Genomic DNA, 8,261 nt, shown 5'->3' with positions numbered 1-8,261 from the left:
TCTCACATGCAAGGATACACAAAGACTCAAAAAAAAGGGATGGAGAAAAATTTACCAACCAAATGGAGGGCAAAAATAAATAAATAAAAAGCAGGAGTTGCAATTTTTGCTGATAAAATAGACTTTAAAGCAACAAAGATCAAAAGAAGCAAAGAAGGATATTACATAATGATAAAAGGATCAATGTAACAAGAAGAGCTAAAGATCCTAAATATATACGCACCCAATACAGAAATACCCAGATATATAAGACTTACAAAGAGACTTAGACTCCCACACAATAATAGTGGGAGACTTCAGCATCAACATTAGACAGATCAATGAGACAGAAAGTTAACATCGATATCCAGGACTTGAACTCAGATCCAGAACAAGTAGACTTAATTAATATTTATAGAACTCTCCACTTTAAATACACAAAATATACACTCTTATCAGTACCATATCACACCTATTTACAGGTTTAAATGAAATATTGGTTGGCTGCTTGTTAGTTATTTTCTTCCCTCATTTTTCTTTTTTCATGTCTCTATTATTAAACACAATTACAGGCATACCCATTTTTAGACTGCATTCTAGCCCGGGCAATAAAGCAACACCCCTGTTCTCTCTCCCTCTTCCTCTTCCTCTTTCTTCCTCTCCTTCTTTTTTTTTTTCTTTTTTTTTTTTATTCTTTCTCTTTCTTTCTCTCTTTCTTCTTCTAAAAAAAAAAAAGAAAGAGGAACTATTATTTCAAACCTCTAACAACAAAAAAAAAAAACATAAAAAAGAAAGATATTTATAAGGTCATGGTTTGCCTCCCATTGTATGTCTAGCTGTATGTCTCACTGAAAAGGATATTCAGATAGATAGATTAAGGTTCTTCTGAAAAGAGTGCTTCATGCCCTCTCTACCAGAAATTCAAGGATATTATTAATATGGTTTGGATTTGTGTCGCCACCCAAATCTCATGTGTAATTGTAATCCCCAATGTTGGAAGGGCTAGTGGGAGGTGATTGGATCATGGGGGCTGCTTCCCCTGCTGTTCTTGTGATCGTGAGTTCTCCCAATTTCCGGTTGTTTAAAAGCATGTAGCCCTTTCCACCTCACTCTTTTCCTCCTGCTCCAGCCATGAGGATGTGTTGGCTTCCCCTTCGCCTTCCACCGTGATTGTAATTTTCCTGAGGCATCCCAAGCCATGCAGAACCATGAGCCAATTAAACCTTTATTCTTTATAAATTACCTAGTCTCAGATATTTCTTTATAGCACTGTGAGAATTGACTAATACATTATATTTAGGGCTACATTGATTATATTGATATATATTGATTCTATTCAAGGCCAGCCAGCCAAGAAGATGTCTGCTGTGGCAACCTGTAAGAAATGATAAAGTGTTCCTGGAAACGTAGTAAGATGAAGGCAATTATAGTTCCCTCCTGTACCATAGAGTTCAATCAGGGAAGCAAGACCATTATGAGCACTGTGGGGCACGTTATTTATTATGGAGTTAGACTTTCCACAATCTGGGAAAAAGCTGAGGGTGAAAGGTCTGAAAAGCACCAAAGAAAAGTCACTAATCAAGCCTGGAAAAAGTGACCAAGTCGAAGCTTGCTGGATGTGAGGGGCACTGACTGCTGGAGGGCAACCATGAAGGCGCTGGCACAGGAGTCTGTGGAGGACTTCCAGCTCTTTGTGGCTTCCACCTCCGTGAGCTCACAGCAGAGCATCTTATGGTGGGCCTGATTCATAGCTGGCCAGTAGGGCCAGCAGTCAGGAAGAAGAGCTGGACACTGAGTGGGAAAAAGTGAGGACAAGACGGCACCCACGGGCACTATATTTTGTTTGTTGTTGGTGGTGTTATTGTTGTTTTGAGACGGAGTTTCCCTCTTGTCACCCAGGCTGGAGGGCAATGGCGTGATCTCAGCTCACTGCAATCTCCGCCTCCCTGAAGCGATTCTCGTGCCTCAGCCTCTGCAGTAGCTGGGATTGGGGGTGCCATGGTCTCCCAAAGTGCTGAGATTACAGGCGTGAACCACTGCACCCCGCCCCCACAGACACTGTTAACCACCCCTACCAATGATGGCCTTCAAAGTGCAAAGGCTGCTGCTTCATTCCTGATCTCAAATTTCACACAAGGCGCGCTTCGGCAGCCGATGTAACAAAATTGGGATGATACAGAGAACATCAGCATGGCCCCCACACAGGATGATGCACAAATTCATGACGTGTTCCATATTTTCAGCTTCCTTTTAAAATCATGCTGTTGTTTAGGTAATGAGAAATATTAGGTAATTGGTTTTAGATTTTGTAATTTTCTCCCTGAGTTCCTGCTAGATTTTTACATTCTAGTAGTCAATGTATTTTCAGTGAAATGTAAAAATATTCTCATTCTCTTTGATCAGTGTTAATTTCTTGAGATCATATTGTTCTTGAATCCTGCAGCTGTCATTCATCTCTTTTATAAGCAACATATGATTTTTGACATGTATAGACCAGCTCTTCATATTTTCATCATATTTTCAATATGTGATTTTACACTTCTGCATCTTAAAAACAGTTTGGTTATAACTCTAGATACATGCTGCTAATTTATTTACCTGCACATGTGACCTTTGTGAAGAGAAATTGCCATATCCAATCTGTGTTTATACATAACTTTCTGGCTATATACTGCCCTTGAAAACAGGATTTCTCGGCCAGGCATGATGGCTCACGCCTGTAATCTCAGCACTTTGGGAGGCCGAGGCAGGTGGATCACCTGAGGTCAGGAGCTCAAGACCAGCCTTCCCAACATGGTAAAATGCTGTCTCTACTAAAAATATAAAATTTAGCCAGGTGTGGTGGCCTGCACCTTAATCCCAGCTACTTGGGATACTGAGACAGGAGAATCACTTGAATCTGGGAGGCAGAGTTTGCTGGCAGGTAAAAGTTGCAATGGATGGCACCACTGCCCTCCAGCCTGAGCAACGGAATGAGACCCTGTCTGGAAAAAAAAAAAAAAAAAAAAAGTCAGGTGCTAGCAAGCTATAGAGGGACCAACATGCTCCCATTGTGTAGTTTTTAACATTTTTCAGAAGCACAAGTACAGACTGAAAAGCCTCCAGCCCTCATCATGGCTAAGATTCTGTTCCTGGAATGTAGATGGACTCATTAAATTCAGATTCGAATCTTCTGGAACTACGACCTGAAATGTCTACAAGTCCCTAGAAGAAGCAGCTTCATCTTCTGTGACGCTCCTGTAATGGGCACTGCTGCGAACTGCCCGATCCCCTTCCCCAGGCCACCTCCAGCTGCTGCAGTGACTCACAACTGCCCCTGCTCATGAGAACTGCCCTTGGCCAATGGGAGCCATCTCCCCAACAGCCCCCTGCCAGTGACTGGCTGATATGAAGAAACAAGAAGCCAAGCCACTTGTCTCAAGGGGGAGCTCACTGTGGTGCAGTTCATGCTCCAGCGCTCCCTGTGGGGCCAGGCTGTACCTGCCAGGGCCACATCCCTACTTAGCTCTTCTGCTCTCTCCTCCTTTCTTCCCTTGCTTTTTCCTGAGAGCACATCCTCAGGAAATCAATGACATTTGATTTCCTGTCTTAGGTTCTACTTCTAAGGAGTCCCAATCTACCATCACTCTCTATTCTCCCCCGCAGCCACACTCCACACCTGCCAGTCCTAGAACTAAGGCATCTGCCAACCTCAAGGCCTTTGCACTTGCCATTCCTTCTGCCGTCATGATTTCCACCAAATATCTGAGTGGCTGACTCCCTCAGCTCCTTCAGGTCTTTACTTAAAAGCCAGCTTTTCATCAAGATCTTGTTTTGGATTTTTTTTTTTAACAACCCATTTAAAACTACAAACCCATCCAACACTGCTTTATCCCTTTCTTCTGCATGTACCATTTAATATAATAACAGCAAGTACTTATGTAGTGCTTAAAGTGTGCTGGGCACAGGTCTAAGTGTTTAACACTAATTAAACGTAATCCTCATGACAAACCTCAAAAGTTTTCATTAAACCAATTTTACTGATGAGGAAACCAAGGCACAGAGAAGTTAAGAACTCCCTCAAAGGTCATACAGCTTGTAAGTGATGGAACCAGGCTTTGACCCCAAGCTGTCTGGCTCCAACACGGTGTCACTACACTGCATTAGCATATTTACTTACTTGTTTATTTATTTACTTATTTGTTTTGATTAATGCCTATCTCCTTCCACTAAAATATAAGCTTCTTGAGGATACAGATTTTTGTCTTCTTGGTCCACTGCTGTGTCCCACAGCACCTAGAGAAGTCTGGGTACCATACTCAGCCCTTGCATATTTATTAAACTATGTACCTTCTGTGTCCTCAACCCTTCTTCTTTCTGGATTCAAGAGAGAAAACAAATTATTATAAAGTGGATTGGTTCTTCTACTTTCAGCCAGTGTTCAGATTGATAAAATAAGCACCTCTTCCTTCCCATCTTGATTGAGCTCTGTAACAAATTGGATGCCATGTTTTATGGCTCACAGTGATTGTTTAAATGTCTGGCTTCCTTTGTAAAACCATGAGTGACATGCTGCCATGTTACTGTTGGCTAAGATAACGATCTCTAGCATCCTGAACACCAGAGTTTGCAGTGATGTTGTCAAGTTTTTTACCAGAGACAATCGAAATTGAGAGAAGACCTGCGTAAATCTAAGCAGAAAGTTCATGGCCAAAGTCATTTATTCACACAATGTAGTGCTGTTCGTTGGGGCTTCAGGGAACTCCCAAAATAGCATCACATCCACATTCTGAACCACCTGGGAAATAGGCCCAAAAAATAAGATGCATGGAAATCAAAATATCATGTTTACAACTGAGAAAGCTGATATTGCAGAATGTGGCTTAGATTTAAGAGCCAACTGGGTTTCCTAACATTAAACCCCAGAACTAGAAAGCTTGCCTATGGTTGGCCACAGACCTCCCCAGGGAGGGCCCTGACCCTGTAAACCTACAGCCTGGAGGAATCAAAGCAGACACACCTTTTCTACAAGTCCCCAGCTCCCAGGAGGACTCAAGAGGACACATTTTATCTGCAGGTCAACAGGTCTCAAGAGGAACTGAGAGGAAAGGGCTGGCCCTTCTATCCAATTTGTCCTCTACACTCACCAGTTAGACAGGTCACTACATATTCCGCCCCCCCAAAAAAAGAAGAGCAAAAAAGGTAGAGAGATGCCAAGTGTGTCACAGTTACGGACTGTGACACAGTTATGGACTGTCACAGTTATGGAAAGTCACACATTTCATGATTTGATACCTTGCACTAAAATTTCCCATCAGTCAAAATTCATGTGCTGTAGCTAGCTAAGTCTCTCTGCTTATTTTCATGAAATTCAAGAGAACTGGATAGGTCTCTTTATAAACATAAATTATAGTATCCTAATGATATCTGTGTTATGCTATTTATACATAGCTCAAACGTCCTGGGCATTTTTTAAATTCTACATTCTCCTTCAAGTGAAAGGAATAATTAAGAGTAGGCATTTCATTCCACAGCAAAATGGGTAATTGGACTACCAAAGGAACTGAAGTGACATTTTTGCTTTATGAATGTGGCGTCACCAAATATCTAATAGATTATTATGATTACCATTTTGTTTCTTAGTTATCAGAGCTAAAGCTGTATTGAAACTGTAGCGTTATACAGTGAGGGGTAAAACTTTAAAAATAATTCCATCAACTTCTCTCCTTAATACAGATGACAAACCAGAAGGGTTGAATAATTTGTCCTGTAACAAAAATCTAGGCAGGTTAGAACCAGAGCTGTTACTCCTGTTTATTTTCAGTCCAAATATTTTATCCATCAATGGGCTGTTTTCAGCTTGTCATCAAATTGTCTCTAGTGTCAAGAAAGAGAGGAAAAAGAAACCCTTCACTAATAAAAAGCAAAAACATAACATACATGTCTATTTCATAGCCAAGATTACAGGGAGGCAGTAAGAAGATGAGGTGTTCAAGAAAACAGAAATCATTTCTCTAAGTGATGTAAAATAAGGGCTTCATCAGCTTTCACTGTACCTTTCATGATTTGATACCTTGCACTAAAATTTCCCGTCAGTCTAAGCTCATGTTCTGTAGCCAGCTAAGTCTCTCTGCTTATTTTCACGGAATTCAAGAGAACTAGATAGGTCTCTTTATAAACATAAACTATAGTATCCTAATGATATCTGTGTTATGCTATTTATACATAGCTCAAATGTCCTGGGCATTTTTTAAATTCTACATTATTATGAAACATATTGCAGCTTTTTTTCAATGAATGGTAGAAGAAATTAGTGCTAGTCTCAGTATCTCACAGGAGAGGGAAATCTTATTTCAAGATTCTTTCGCTTTCTAGGCCAGGCACAATAGCGCATGCCAGTTATCCCAGCACTCTGGTAGGCCTAAGTGGGTGAATCACTTGAAGTCAGGAGTTTAAGACCAGCCTGGCCAACATGGTGAAGTCCCATCTCTATTACTAAAAATACAAAAATTAGCCAGATGTGGTGACGTGCACCTGTAATCCCAGCTCCTCAGGAGGCTGAGGCAGGAGAATCACATGAATCCAGGAGTTACAGGTTGCAGTGAACTGAGATCGTGCCACTCACTTCAGCCTGGACAATAGGGTAAGACTCTATCTCAAAAAATTTTTTTTCACTTTCTATAATGCAATATGCATGCATAAGGGCTTTAAAATAGGGCACAATGGCCAGGTACAGTGGCTCATGCCTGTAATTCCAACATTTTGGGAGGTGGAGATGGGTGGATCACCTGAGGTCAGGATTTTGAGACCAGCCTGGTCAACATGGTGAAACCCTGTCTCCACTAAAATACAAAAAGTAGTCAGGTGTGGTAGCACGTGCCTGTAATCCCAGCCACTCCAGAGGGGGAGGCACAAGAATTGCTTAAACCTGGGAGGCAGAGGTTGCATCCAACCAAGACTGTGACACTGCACTCCAGCCTGGGCAAGAGAGAAACTCTGTCTCAAAAAAATAAAATAAAATAAAATAGGGCAGAAATATAAACATCAATTATCACTGGGTTTGAAAATTAAAATAAGGAATGAATTCAGTATAAATATGCAGTATGATAATAGCAATTGTTTTGATTTTACATATCCATGGTTACTGCTGAATGTATTTCATTTGTTTATCCCCATACTTTTCAATTATGAAAAGTTAGTACTGTATTTCAAGTTACAGAAAGTTTATGTAGATACAAAAACTAAAGAGAAATCTTAACTGTTTTAAAATTCCTTACTCAACTACTTGCCTGTGTAACTTCATAAATAGCAACCCTGTTCATCCAACCCATGACTTGTGGGTTGGAAGTACCCATGGCTGTGATGTAAGGAGATGAGGGTGCCTCTGCATGCTTGCTCTGGGCTGCCCAAATATGTTAGGCCATTGCAGAGACTGTCATTCACTGAGGTAAGAGAGCAATTTGGTTGCTAAAGGAGTAAAAGCCTTACGTAATGAACTACAGGCTTCACTAGCAAATTTAGGTTATTTTATTATGGAAATACACTGTGGTGTTCCGTTGTGTGGCAATTGTTGCAGATATCTATAACAACAACAACAAAATAGTCCAGCCAGGCTGGTGATCCTGAATTGTAACAGGTATGGACCCACGTTTATAAAGTTTGCCTAGGATAAATGATGCTTTGAAAAGATATCAAGAAATGTGTGTGTGTGTGTGTGTGTGTGTGTGTGTGTGTGTGTTTTGAGGAAGGTTAAGGAAATAGCTGGTTCAAAGAGAGTGTGGGGTTTTTGGTTTTATTTTGTTTTTTATTTGAGACAGGGTCTTACTCTGTCACCAGGCTGGAGTGCAGTGGTGCAATCATGACTCACTGCAACCTCAAACTCCTGGGCTCAGCAATACTCAAGCAATACTCCTGCCCCAGCCTCCCCAGTAGCTGGGACTCCAGGCATGAGCCACCATGCTTTTTTTCTTCTGGACAAGTCCAGATTTAGAGCCAAACTTCTACTCTCCAGGCACTTATGATCAGCTTCGGGACCTTTGTTTCTTCTGGAAAAACAAATCAGTCTGTAGGGCTAAATTTCTAAGTAGAGGGGCTAGAATGCTGCCTAATCATGGGAAAAGTGTTTACCAATTCTGCTGCTAACCTCAACTGTGTGTCAATATTTCATAATATTCACAGCAAAGATTTCGATGTTTTATTCACGTTACTATCCCCACACCTGGAACAGAGTCTGGTGCCTAATAAATGCTCAATAAATATTGGCTGGATGAAGAAGTCATCAATGATTCTAAATTACAACCTCA

General features: G+C 41.0%; 1 non-coding gene across 1 annotated transcript; it reads left to right on the top strand.

Annotated features, from left to right (window-relative positions):
- The first annotated feature begins 2,114 nt into the window (after positions 1-2,114).
- LOC116548900 lies at positions 2,115-2,220 on the top strand. The gene has a single exon (XR_004267610.1). It is a non-coding gene; the product is annotated as a U6 spliceosomal RNA (small nuclear RNA).
- Positions 2,221-8,261: the final 6,041 nt, after the last annotated feature.

This window comes from Sapajus apella, unplaced genomic scaffold (assembly GCF_009761245.1).
Source record: "Sapajus apella isolate SASKATOON/1434 unplaced genomic scaffold, GSC_monkey_1.0 scaffold5, whole genome shotgun sequence".
Taxonomy (NCBI): domain Eukaryota; kingdom Metazoa; phylum Chordata; class Mammalia; order Primates; family Cebidae; genus Sapajus; species Sapajus apella.
Note: the sequence above shows the minus strand (reverse complement) of the source record. Positions and strands in the feature narration are given on the sequence as shown.